Source organism: Rhinolophus ferrumequinum, chromosome 24 (assembly GCF_004115265.2).
Source record: "Rhinolophus ferrumequinum isolate MPI-CBG mRhiFer1 chromosome 24, mRhiFer1_v1.p, whole genome shotgun sequence".
Classification (NCBI taxonomy): Eukaryota; Metazoa; Chordata; class Mammalia; order Chiroptera; family Rhinolophidae; genus Rhinolophus; species Rhinolophus ferrumequinum.
Window position 1 is genome coordinate 16,507,582 of NC_046307.1, and position 13,831 is coordinate 16,521,412.

The following is a 13,831-nucleotide window of genomic DNA, read 5'->3' on the forward strand; positions in this document are numbered from 1 at the left end:
CAAGTCCTCACCTTGGTTTGTGAGGCTCTGCCTTCCTTCCCACCTCTCTCGTCCCCTTGCTGAGCTCACTGCAGCCTCTGGCCAGCTAGCTGCTCCTCAAACACTCCAGGTTCCTTCAGGCCTCAGGCCTCTGCTCTGGCGGTTCCTTCTGCTGGAATGTTCTTCCTCTGGGTAACCGCAAGGCTTATGGCCCTTACTCCCTCTGAGACCCTCAGAGGCTTTCCCTGAACACTTTGTTACAACTGCACTGCCCACCCCTGCCCCCTCCATCCTCTAGCCTGCTCTATTTTGCTTCATGTCGTTTCTTACCTCCTGTCACATTACATATATTTACTCATTTTCTGTCTCTCCCCACTAAAATGAAAGCGCCATGAGGAGAGACTCGATCTTGCTCACGGGCGTGACACCTGGTTCAGGGCACGCAGAAAAAACTTAAATATTTGTTGAATTGAGATATAAAATAATGATACATGGAGGGTACCTTGTGGAGCTCTTAGATTGAACTTTTACGAGTGAATTTGAAAAACCTCACTGTGTGCGCAGGCATGTGTGTATGTATATATGTATGTATATGTATATATAGATATATTCAGTGACACTCGGCAATAAAAGGAACAAACTACTGATACACGCACCAACATAGATGAATCTCAAGTGCATTGTAAGTGAAAGAAGCCAGACTCAGCAGGATACCCACTGAAGAACTTCATGATATTCTGGAAATATAACTTCATGATATTCAGGTAAAAGGCCATAAAGCAAATCAGTGGTTGCCAGGGACTGGGAGAGGCGGAACGGCTGGCACAAAGGAATTTTGTGGGGTGCTGGAAATGTTCAGCGTCTTGATTGTGGTGGTGGTTACATAATTACATGCGTTTACTAGAATTCATAGAACTCTACTAAAAAGGGTGAATTTTACTGTATGTAAGTTGCATCTTAATAAACCTGACTAAGAAACCACGTTCTCGCGTAGATTTTTGTTGTAGTATTTAGGCATTTCTTGTGAATGTTAGCTAATAATTTACTTTGCCTGGGTGGCAAAGCATAACCCCAGTTCCATGGTGACATTCCTGCTTACTGGTGCCAATGAACGCCTGTGCCAAGAAACTCATTTGTTCTTAAAGTGGGAGAGATTTGTTTAGGGAAAAATCTGTTGTTCATTTCCTTTCCAGCATCTCCCACTCCCTTTTAGGAAGAGAAAACCTTTTCCTGTGTGGTTGGCTAGGGCTGACCTTTGCCCTGTGTCCCTAGGCGTGGGCAGGTGATCCTAGCCAATTGAATCCTTCCTGGCACTTATCTGTCAGAGCACATGGGGAAGATGATCTGTTTTTGCTGGAATTGGTAGGACCTAAATGTGAGTCTGTTGGTGAGTATGTGGTTCACTAAATGGAGAAAGGACAGACACACAGGACCCTGACGTTTGAACCCCTAGATCCAGCCATACCTGAAGTTATATGCACTCTGGCCTCCCCCGTGACATCAGCGAATGAATTCCAATTTTTCCCACTTAAGCCATGTCGACTTTGGTGGCTTCTATCAATCACAGCTGAGCAAGTTCTGACTCATACACTGCAAATGAGAAGTTCTTGATCTATGAGGTGATAGGACAGTAAAGATGAGACAGTTAATTAATGAGTTGTGAGAGGAAGTTGAATTTCCCTGAACCTTTTTATTGTGGAAGCAGGAGCAGGGACAGAGGGTTGAGATGGGGGCGAAGGAAGGAGATGGAAGGGTGAGCAGACTGGCATGCTCCTGGCCAAATGGGGCTGGGGATGTCAGGACCCCATCTCCTCCCAGCTAGGGGTCCCTGGCTGGCTAAGGAGACCTGCAGTCAGCAGGCAGTGGGATTGGAGGGAGTCCAGGACTACAAGCCAACTCTGGGCTGTGCCCTTAATTCCTGAGCCTCACTTTCCTTTTCATGAAACAGGAGTGCTGACGGCCTGCCCGCCTCACAGTTTGTGAGAGAGGCTCAAACGAGGTGACAGTCTCTGAAACTCTCCTGAAAACCATCGGCGCTCTTGTAGCTTTCTTTGCTTAAAGGGAAAAGGCTGGACTACACAAGAACTGGAACAACAAGACCCCCCCATGTCTGTTGTGGGACTTGGGCGGTGATCTGACCTTCTTTGTGTGAACTGCAGATGCTAGATGTTCTTGGGTAAACAGAGGGAGAGAGGAAGCATACCGGTAGGGCCCAGGGACTGAGAATTCCTTAAGGGTCAGGGACGTGGGTGTGGAAGGAGTTTTCTGAAGGGTGGGCTGGGCAAGGGGCCTGGGGCAGGTTTCTGGCTGGAGTTGTTAGTTCCGTGCCTTTTACAAATTGGAAAGAAGGGAAGACAGTTTTTTTCTTTGTTTCTTTTAAAACATTATGTGGAGTTTCTCTGAATACAAAAGAATCAATTACGTGCTTAAGAATTTTGAAAATGCAGGAAAGTAAACATGAGGAAATAAAACCACCCATGATCATGTTACTTCCAGAGATAACACTGGTAATATTTTTGTGTCTTTCCTTCCAATATTTATTTCAGCGTGCCTATGTATATTTTATGTATATGAGATGGCTTATAAATAAAATTTGATTCTACTCTATATGTAGCTTTACAATCTGTTTCATTTAATACGTAATATAAACATTTTCCAGATCTTCATGTATTTTTTTGCAGCCTGATTTTTGTTGTATTTCACCATATAGATGCATCCTTTTTATTGGGTAGAAGACTATTTCCACTTTTTTAGGATTATGAAATAATACTGTGTTTAAATGCTTACAGGTGTGTATTTCGTGCACATCCTTGAATAATTTTGTAGGACAGAGCTTTCGAAGTGGAGTTACTAGGGTAAGTGAGAAGTCCATTTGAGAAGTTTTGTCTTCGTCTCGTCAAGTTGTCCCTGATAAGTCAGGCCAATTTGCTGCCTACCAGTGAGTGGTACATGAGAATTTGGTCCCTGGTGGGTATTACTGAATTTTCAGATACTTGCTAGTTGATATGTGGGAAAAGCTATCTCATTTTTATTTCAATCTGCCCTTTTTTTCTGGTTACAGTAAAGCTGAGTACTTTTTTCCATAGAATTAATAGTTATTTGTGTGTTTTTGTAAATTGTTCTTTGCGTCCTTCATTCATTTTCCTGTTGCAGTGCTTGTATTTTTCTTACTGACTTATAAGGACTCTATTTATAGTAAAAATATTAGCCCTTTGTGGGGACCAATACATTTTTATGACTGTGATGAAATGTTTTAATAATGGATTTTTTGTTGAGGTCTAAGGCAGAAGGCTTGATTCTGGGGAGGCATAAATCTGAGGCTGCCCTCCCTGTTCCCTACACATACACCTAGAACTCTTGAGTATCTGAGTATGTTAATCGCAGACAGTTGTCTTTAACCCAGAGAGGGGTAACTGACCCCACCGCACAGAGCTGGCTCCAGGCAGAGCTGGGCTTGAACTGGGCCCCACACGTGCGTTCAGATTCACCACCTGGGACGCCTCTTGTCTCTTCTCCCAGGCCTCCAAACCCTCCCTGGAGGCATTTGGTGCCTGGGTGATGAGTGTTTTTACACCAGTCATTCTACTAGAAAGCAAAATCTGTTTGAAAGCTGTGTTACAGGTTTTTCCAGAACTTCTGGTTTTTCAGAATCCACCTGCTCCCCTTGCCCCCCTGCAATTACCATTTGAATTTCCCCATCTGCAGCTTCCTTTGTACCATGCAGTCACTGGGGCCAAAGGGGCTTTCCATCAGGGGATCTGGTTCCTTGGGTATGGGGCAAGGTGGGTGGAGCCCTTCGGCTGACCTTGGGGCCAGTCTCCCCAAGAGAGTACCTTTTCCACATTCAAAAAGTAGCAGCAGGTCAGTTAGGAGGTGGATTCTTTCCTTGTCTCAAAGGTTCTTTCATTTCAATATGTTCATAACGTTTTTCTCCTAAGGCTCCTTTTCCTGAAAGAATGAAGTTGGAGGCTTTGGTTGCTAAATTTAGTCTGTGCTGACGCACTGGCCTTCTTGCTAGCAGTCTCCTTGTGGCTCGGTGTTTCTCTTAGCCTCGCTTGTTTGCTAGTAGAGGAGCACCATCACATCCTACGTAATATTTAGCTCTGAGGCGTTTCCAGATGGGAAATGCGTTTCTGAATTTTCATAGCCGTGTTCTCTGCATCAGTGGACTGTCGTGAAGCTGGGGGCTGGCAGCCAGCAGGACAGGTCGGGGGGCTGGCAGCCAGCCTGTGAGAGGCAAAGATTCACAGGGTGGTGGCAGGGGAAACCAATGCAGTCATTGTCATAGGTTTGCCTGTCCTAAGCAGGAGAAGGAGGTGGTTCTTGGAGGAGATCTGGGGACGGTGTTTGACTACGCTGTGAATGGAAAATTTTCAGGCATGGGAGGCCCTCCTACCTGAAGCAAGCCTTAGTATTGTTAAAGAAAAAGTTATTCTGTCACTTGTTAAGATGATAAGAAAGATTTTATTCAGGGCTGTTGCAATAGGGGTCCTGCAATGAGGGAGAGAGACGGGGCTCAACTCTGAATCCAACACGGACTAGTGGGGGTTTATTGCCAAGGAACAAGGTGAGGGGCTCAGTGAATGGAAAATTAGTAAGAGGAGACGTCAAGGTAGAGGGAGTCCTGCTAAACTGACCTGACGGGATTCTTGCTAAGACTTGGCTCTGTAGACCTGGTGAGGAAGGCCAAGGCCTAGGCCTAATCGAGAAGTCCCAGGGCTCAGGGAAGTCTGAAGTTTGGTCAAGGAGACAGTCTCTGTCAGTTGCCTCCTCTTGTTCAAGGGCAGAAGAGACTTTCTTCTTTCCTCTGAACCACGTTAGTTCATTTCTCGTTCAGTTGCCTTTTGTTCATTGAGGATCAGCTGAACCATCTGTTGGACTTGGTAGGAGAGGATGTTTGCTGGATGGTGTGAACTGTCAGGCCTTTAACTGAGGGGGATTCTTGATCTGCTGTGGATGAGTCCTTTGAACTTTTTAGCACGTTGTCCAGCTTGAGCTTTTAGGGACTCTAGATCTTGGTGGGGAAGGTCAGCTACAACCAGCCTGAAGTTCTGATAAATAACTGGACAATCAGGTTATAATTCCCAGTGAAGCCACATCAGGAGGGCAGGAGAAAATTGGAAACTGAAATTAAGAATTCGGTAAGGACTCAGAAATTCTCTGTTCAAGATGGCAGGATCTGGTCTACTTTACAGGTAGGTAACAAAGTAAAAGGTAAAATATAATTTACCAAGAGGTGAAAAATAGCTCAGTGACAGTGATCAGGACCAGAATTTGATAGCCCACGAGAGTGTGCTGTAGTTTTCTACTGAAACACGACATTCCTGAAACACGACCTTTGGCTTTATTTATTTGTCCTGAGATATGCTCCTGGGAGCTGTTTATCAGAAATATAGCCACTGACGGGTAGAGTGATGAGAGGGAGAATGGGGCTTTGTTTGTCATCCTTAGAGTGGTCCAGACCTATTCTTCCTAGGGATGGTGCAGAGGGACAGACCAGACTAGGGGCTCAGCCACACCCAGTGTGGCCTCCTGAGGTCACCCAGCCTAGCCTACGTGGGCAGTGCCCAGAGTTACTGGTGGGGGAGGAAGGAGAGCACTCCCTTCTCCCCCTGTGTCCCCCAGTGTCCAATTAAACCTTGCACGTCAGGTTGCTCTAGAGTAGGCCCTGTTTTCTTAGCCCCTGCCCTCCAGAGACGTTTGCCTGCCACCCTGGCTGAAGTAATCTTGGCACCAGCCTGGGAAGGATGTAGTGAGCATTAAATGCTGATGGAGTAAAGCTCTTAGCCTCACATTTCACATGCGAGGAATGACCGCCTTCTAGGTGGCTCATTAATTTGTTGCTTCGGCACTGTTTTAGGTTCAACTGTCCAAGTAATGAGCAGAACAAAGTCTCCACCCTCACAGAGGTCACATTCTAGTGGGGAGGACCCACAATAAACGTGAGCAAATAGATCTGAATGCAGTATTGGGGAGTGAAGAACCATAAAGCAACTGAAAGGGGGGGACCAGGAAGGTGGCATGTGAGCCGAGGCCCGAGTGGAGTGAGGGCGCCCATCATGAGAATGTTGGGGGCATTCTAGGCAGAGGGCCTGAGGGTGGGACCGAATCTGGTGCAGCAAGAAGGCCCAGAGGAGTGGGGGAGAGGCGGCAAAGGGAGTCAGCACGGAAGCTACCGTACGGCATTGGGACTTACCGTCATTTTACACACCGGTTATGTCCAGAGTGCCCAGGTGCGATTGGCTGCTCCTTTCCCCATCTGTCCCTGTGCGCACACAGCCACTGGAGCAATGACCACACGGGCTCCCGACGCTGCCTATTTTACCTCCACCCTGGGAGCTCTGTAGGCCAGGGGCCACGTCTCCTTCTCTGACACCCAGCACCTAGCATGGAGTACGTGCGTCACACATTTGAAACAAATGTTAGAGCTCATGGGCGCAATCTATCAGGGCTTTCAGTGTGCATTTCGTCTTCTCACTCAGTCATACAAGAGACCCCTCCCTAAGGCGTTGTCTCCATTTTGCATGTGAGGAAATAAGCTCTAACCCTGCCTGCCGTACCCGAGGGTCCACACGCAGGAACCTGCTGAGCTGGGATTTGCAGCCAGACCTGTAAAGGCCATGCTTTCCCCCATGACCAGGCCAGGAGGTTAGTGGCATTCAGCGGCTTAGGCCATGTTTGCTGTGACTGCCCTTCCCAGGGCTGTGGTGTGTACCACCAAGGTCCTGGCATCACTCGGTCACCTGGGTCCCTAAGGGGTCACTTTGCATCCCTGCCTGCCCGTCGCATCCCACTGGGCCTGCAGGGCCGTCCCTCAGATCTCCTTACTGCTTCATAATCCACAAATGGAAAAGTGGCACTTAAAACGAATTTATTCAGGTGGGAGTCGTGTAAGACATGAAAATAAGGCTTTTGAGCTGCTTCACATAAACTGGAGTGTAAGTGAAAAAGCTTTTTATTTGGTTTCCGAGCCAGACTTTGAGAAGCCAGTGGGCCGTGTGGTCTGGAAGCGCATGTTATGGGCAGCGGGACGGAACAGGGGCCACTTTGAGTGGCGAGGAGGGAGAATCGTTCTCGCGCAGCTGGAACGGCCAAGAGGCCGGGATGTCAATAAACACAGCCGGGACACAGAAAGCCTTTTCGGCAAAGATGGAAGGTGGGGGAGCAGAGTCCAGGCAGTGCCTCCCTCCTGGTGTACTGGAGAAGGAAAATGCTTGAGGTAACCCATGTTGGCAGCTTTTATAGCTTCCTCCCAGTCATGTGCCGGGCAGACCCTGAACAGGCTGGTGTTTTATTTTCATGTAGTGAAGCCGAGTGGACCAGGGCAGCTCTCCAGCCGCGTCTGGCCTGGGCTCTGCCCCTGGAGTGCCTGGGTCCAGGGCAACGACACCGCCCTCAGGGAAGGCGGGAGCAGGGTTGTGGGCCTCTGCACGCTCGTTTGGCTTGTCACAGCCTTTCCCACATAAGGTCCCCTTCTGACCAGTAAAAGTGACGGCATGGGAAGGGAGTCACTCCAGGAAGGAAAGCACTGGTCCCCGCTGCCTTAAATTGTGCTGGTTGGGAGCTGCATGGGAACCATAGCACGGGAAATCCACAGAACATTCTTTGTGCCTTTGGTTGCCACTTGCCAAAGCTCTTTCCATGACTAGATTTAACCTGCATTTATAGCTCTTCTCTTTGGTAATATGTACATATGTGTATGAGGTATATTTGGACATGGATTACGTGTGTAGTTAAAAATGTGTCTCCATTACGTTGGTAACTTGCATGGGCGTGCCAGGCAACGTTTTTTGAGAGCCATGGGCTGGGGGATATGTTCAACTAGCTACTCTGAGACACTAGCAAAACTTAGAAAACTTCTGTTTCGTGAGGGTATGATCTGCTGTTTTACGTTTTTGTTACAGACTCCCTCTCTGTGTTTTTTTCCCAGGTATTACATGGAAACAATTTATGTATTAAATTTTTTAAAAAAATATTTTCATTCTAAGAATTTTAGTTTTGTTTTTTATCTGTATTTATTGTGGAAAAAAATTAGAATTATTTTCAAAAACAGGAAGATAAAAGTCCTCTGTAATCCTATGATTCAGGATAATTGCTGCTGCTATTTTGGTGTTTGCTCTTCCAGACTCTTTGCTCATGAACATATATTAATGTAGAATAAAATCTGATAATCAATAGCTAACATTTGAACAATACCATTTGCCAGCACTATAGATGTATGGACTCATTTAATCCTCAACAATCTGGTGATAGGTTTTATTATTAAGCCCATTATACAGATGAGAAAGCAGAGGCCCAGAATGATTAGGTACTTTGCTTAAGATCACGTAGTAAGTAGCCGAGCCAGCATTTGAATCCAGGCAGTCTGGTTCCAGAGCTAGATGCTCTTAGCTTTTCACTATACCTACTTGTAAAAGACTAGGATAAAACTATCCACACTGATTTGTGACCTGCTTTTTTTTCACTTAATACATTATGAACCCTGTCAGTGTTGATAACCTTACATCTAGAGCATCATTGAAAATGAGTACGTTGTGATACATATGTCCCAAACATGAATGTTTTTTTCCTAAGTGGCCATTTTGGGTAATAATATTAATTACTATATTAAAAAATAGCAAACATTGAGGCTCTGTGCCTGGTGCTGTGCTGACTGCTCTATGCATATTATCTAATTTAACCCTCGTAACAACTAGAGCCTCTTGCAGAGAAACAAGTGAGGGAGCAGCAGGGTCGATTTTTCAGGGTATCTCATTTATATAAAACCTCAGATTTAGATGTTTGACCTTATTGTCAAATAAGGTTATATATGCAATAACAATATTTTTCTTAATTTTTGAAACAACTTGTTATTTTGACATAGTTTGATTCTGAGGAAGTTGTGAAACTACTACAGAGGGATCCTGTATACCCTTCACCCCGCTTCCCCCAGTGACAACATCTTATATAACCGTAGTATATTGTCAAAACCAGGAAACTGATGTTAGCATTTCCTATGAACTCAGGTACTATGTTTGTTATTAGTGTTAATACTTTTTAAAAATAAATGCTTAAAATACATCACACTTGCTCATCTAGTTTGGTAGTTCTCAGTTGTTAAATATACAGGAGTTTCTAAGTAGAGACAGCTCGGGCTACTCCTGCCTCAGAGAGGTGAACACTGTTACTAGCTCCATTCAATGGGTAAGGGATGGAAGTCAGAGAGGTCAAGTCACTGGCATGAGGTCACACAGCTATAGTGGGCTTCAGAGTTGTGACTTAACCCCTCTGATTCTAAGATTCACTCTCGGAGCCCTGCACTCCCCAGCATCTCTTCTGGTTTGTTGCAGCTTAGGGTCAGGCTTTGAATAGAAGTAGTCATGTGTTTATATGCATCCAGGTGTGCACATGTGCATACACACACACACACACACACAGACACATAGGTTCCCTGCTCTCCAGAGTCCCTTCTCCTAGACTGGAAAACGCTAGAGCTAGAGAGGACCTTGACTTGGGCATTTAGCCCAAGTCCTGATTTAATGGAGAGCAGTCAGACCAGCCTAGGGTCCCATCTGCTGTGCCCCAGAGCTATAGACTGATTCTCCCATAAACACTCTCATTTTCTTGGTTACCTTTTGCGACTCTCTCCAGTTGCTCGTTTCCATGTTTGCTGACTTCTAGCTGCCTGGCTCTCCATTCGCTCAGCTCCCTCCTGGAGGTGTGTGGGGAGCCTGGGCAGTGGTAGGCTGAGCAGCACCCCCTGGACTTCTCCACTCTCCCATCACTTCTCCCATCCCCCTGCCCCATACCTCTCAGCCAGCGGACTGGACTCCAGCAAAGAGAAAGAAAAAGCCACGAGTGTAGGGAAGATCCAAGCAATTAAATTTCTCTATAATCCTGTCCACAGGAAAAGATATTTTACCCTCACCCAAGTCAGCCCCTCTCTTACCACCTTCTTTTCCACCTTCATTCAGAGCTTTAGCGGCCAGCCCAATCCACTTGTGTAACCCAAAAAGCAGACAAAGTCTACCCCCTTCCTTTCCCAGCTACAGCTTATCAGCTCAAGCAAAGCTGATGTGTGCAATTTAACACTCCTGTTTCTTTAAGACATGAGGGCCTCATCTGGTTGATCTCTGAAGTAGCTCTGCCCAAACTTTGACTGGATTTTGTGTGGAGCCGTGAGCGTACAGAGCAGGATTGTTCCAGCCCCTACCCACCCACTTCAGAAATCCCAGATGTGACTTCCACTCGCAGTTGATCTGACAGTTGTGTGTGTGTGTGTGGCAGTGTGCACGCCTGTGTAGGTGTGAGAGAGAATTGGGTGGCCTGCATGAACCTCCTGAGCTGTTGGGACCAGGCCCTTGCTTGTTGAAGCTTCTGGTCCCTTTTGGTGGAGAAGTGATCCCAGACCAGGAGCTGTAACTCGTAGAGTTTGGGCTAGAGAATGATTCATTCACAGAGCTGGTCTGCCAGTTAAGCAGCGTTTGCTAAATGGCATCACCACCCTAACCTCACTACATGCTGCGTCCTGTCCCCTGCCATCCCGTGAGGCCCGTGGAAAGAGTGCGTTTTCTCATCGGAAGCCCCCTGGCCTGAGAGGAGGGAAAGGAATGAGGATTAACTTGCTCTGCCCTGGTACCTGGACTACCTTAGCTCTACAAAGCTCAGTCCATATTGGAGACTTTTCGTATGCAGGGGTGAACAGCTACCCTCCCTAAACATAGGGGTGGGCTATAGAGAGAACATTCCAGAACAACAGGTGACAGGCAGTCAGGTGCCTGCCAGAGCAGGTCTTTCCAAAGGGCGATGAAGTGAGGCAAATATCAGTAGTTCATTTGCCCTAGTTTTTAAAGTACATTCCAGCATTTTAATATTTATTCATTCTTCCAACCTTGTACCATACAGTGTACAATGCAAACTTGACCAAGACTCAGTCTGCCCTCAGGGATGGTCCATGGGCCAGCAGCATCAGCAGCTTCCAGGAACCTGTTGGGAAAGCAGAGCCCCAGGTCTCGTCCCAACTTACTGAATCAGAATTTGCATTGTCACATGCGTATATTGTCCCAAGATCCCATGGGGCTTCACGTGTCCATTAGAGTTTGGGAAGCACTGAGCTAGTCCACATATTCTTCCCTCCTTATTCCTCAACTTGTGACAGACATCACTCCATCAAATAATTTTTTTCATTTACTGTATGTTTGATTTGGCACATGTGATGAAATCTCTTGGTCATCCCTGTCGGAGTAGGAGAGAATTCAATAAAAAGTAATTACAATGCTGTGTAATAAATACAGTAAGTGAGGCACAGGCTATGGGCAGCTAGAGGAGGGACCAACCCTTTGTGTGGGGAGTTGTCATGTGGTAGGTTGTGTTCCCCCAAAAGATAAGTCCTAACCCCCAGTACCTCAGAATATGACCTGATTTGGAAATAGTGTCACTGTAGGTGTAGTTTGTTGAGGTCATCCTGGAGTGGGGTGGGCCCCTGATCCAAGGTGACTGGTGTCCTTATAAGAAGAAGAGAGGCAGAGGCACAGAAAGAACACATGAAGGCAGGGGCAGAGACTGGATTCATATAGCTGCAAGCCAACAAGTGACAACAGTCCCTGTCATTTCTTGGCTTGCAGCTACATGAGTCCAGTAGCTGGAATACCAGAAGCTAAGAGAAATGGAATGGATTCTTCCCTGGATCCTTCAGGGAGAGCGTGGCTCTGGCGACACCTTGACTTGAACTTCGAACCTCCAGAACTGTGAGATAATACATTTCTGTTGTTTTAAGCACCACCACCACCCCCCGAAGCCCTAGGAAACTAATACAGGGGTCACAGAAGACTTGACAAAGAAGGGCAGCGGAGGGGGTTTGCTGGGCATCCCCAAGGGGAAGTCATATCTGCAGAAAGGAGAGCACAGGGAGAGGAAGGGAGGTGAGAGAGCATGGACTTGTTCAAATAATGAGGTGGGTACTTGGATTTTAAACAGGGAAGGGACAGATTTTGCTTTTGGAGCGAGGAACTGGGGCGGAGATCAGGCTTTCTACTAGTAGAAAAGCGGTGAGATTGTCTAGTGTTGCCTCAGTACAAACATATACATGCTTTAAACACTAAGAAAAATTAAAGATGAGCCAGGATCCTCTGTAGAACAGACAGGTAGGTGGTAGGACTTCTGTGAAGCTTTTTCATTATCTTGATAACTATTTGCTGCATACTGTGTGCCTGGTCCTGTGCTAGCAGAAGCGTGTAGCGTAAGGTCAGACAAGCTTCCTGCCCCAAGGAGCTTAAATTGCATGGGGAAGACAGATGATAAGCAGTAAAGCAACATACAAACAAGATAACTCCTGATGGTGATAAAATGCTTTGAAGGGAATAGAATGATCTGACATAAGGTGGTCAGGGAGTTGAGGGTAAAATGAGATAACGGACAGCACAGGATATGCATTGGATAAGGTTATTCTTCTTCCTTTAAGGATGAACATTTTATCTGCCACCTCTCCCTTGGTTTTTAATTTGCAGAGGTAGATAATGGATTTCCGCCCCCCAAACAAAACCTCTCTTTCCTTGATATGCTTGGGATGGCCTAACATTTGTCTTACTGCAGGGATGGTCAAGTGGGCTTCCCAGCTGCTGATAGCAAAGTCCGTCTATGCTTTCTTCTCTGCCTAAAACCAGAACCTGCACTGGGCCGATCAGATTTCAGAGTCCTCCGGCGTCTCCTCCAGTCCTGTAATCAGCTCTTAGAAGGGTCTCCGATGCCTGACTCGTCCAGCTCTGTATCTTGGAGGAAAGACTTCTTTTCCTTCCCTTACGTTGCCTTCTGCTGTCTTCCCGTGGACTCCAGGTTCCATTCCTCCTTCTGAATGGGACGTGCGTCTCCCCTCACCGTGTTTATGGCTGGACCTGATCTCACTACTTAGTGCCTGTAAATCTCTGCCGTCCCTGGCCTTCTACTGTTTGTCGAGTGCCTGTGCTGTGCCATGCCAGGCCCTGCGCTGGGTGCAGGCAGGAGTCCCTGAGTGAAAGGACACAATTCCTGCCCCTGGGCAGGCACGTAGAGCAAGACACTGTTCCCACCGTCCGTCACACACACCGAAGGACAACTCCTCCGGGACCTGTGCTGAGAAGGAGCCAGGTACCTGGCACCGTGAGAGGGTACAGTGAGGGGTTCAGGTCTGGTTGGGAAGGCTTCACCGAGGAACTGAGGGCAAGATGCCAAGTAGACCTCACCTCAGTAAAGAGGGGCAGCGGGAGCAGCAGGTGCAAAGGCAAGGTGGTGAGAGATCGTGGGGAGGCAGGGGTGAAAAGCTGCCCGGGAGCAGTGAGCTACCTGCACCCCTTCTCTGTCCCAACAGCTCCCCAGATAGCCTGGCTGCTGCCCACCTTTCCCACCTCTTGAGTCGAATCCAACAGCCTCGTCTTATTTGACCTGCCAGCAGCACTTGCAGAATTGATCACGCCTTTCTCCTTGAAATGGTTTTGTCACTTGGCTCCCAGGACACTACACCCTCCTGGTGTTCTTTCTGCCTCCCTAACAACTCCTTGTCTCACCTCCTTTTCGTTCCTTGTCTTCTTTCCCGCCTTATGTGTTCAAGTGTCCCAGGGTTTGTCCTAGGATCTCTTCTTCTACCCCCACTCCCTTGGTGACCTCCAACTCTAGCTTTAAACACCATCTCTCCATTTATCATCTCCAGCTCTGACCTAAGTGTCAGACTCATATATCCAACGACTTACCCAACATCCCCACTGGAATATCCAGCAGGCATCTTAAAATGAACAAGGCCCAAATCCAACGTGTCTACTTCTCCCCCACAAATTTGTTCTTCCCCCAGTCTTCCCCCGCCCCAGGAAGTAACTATTCCACATTGTATTCAAACCACTGACCT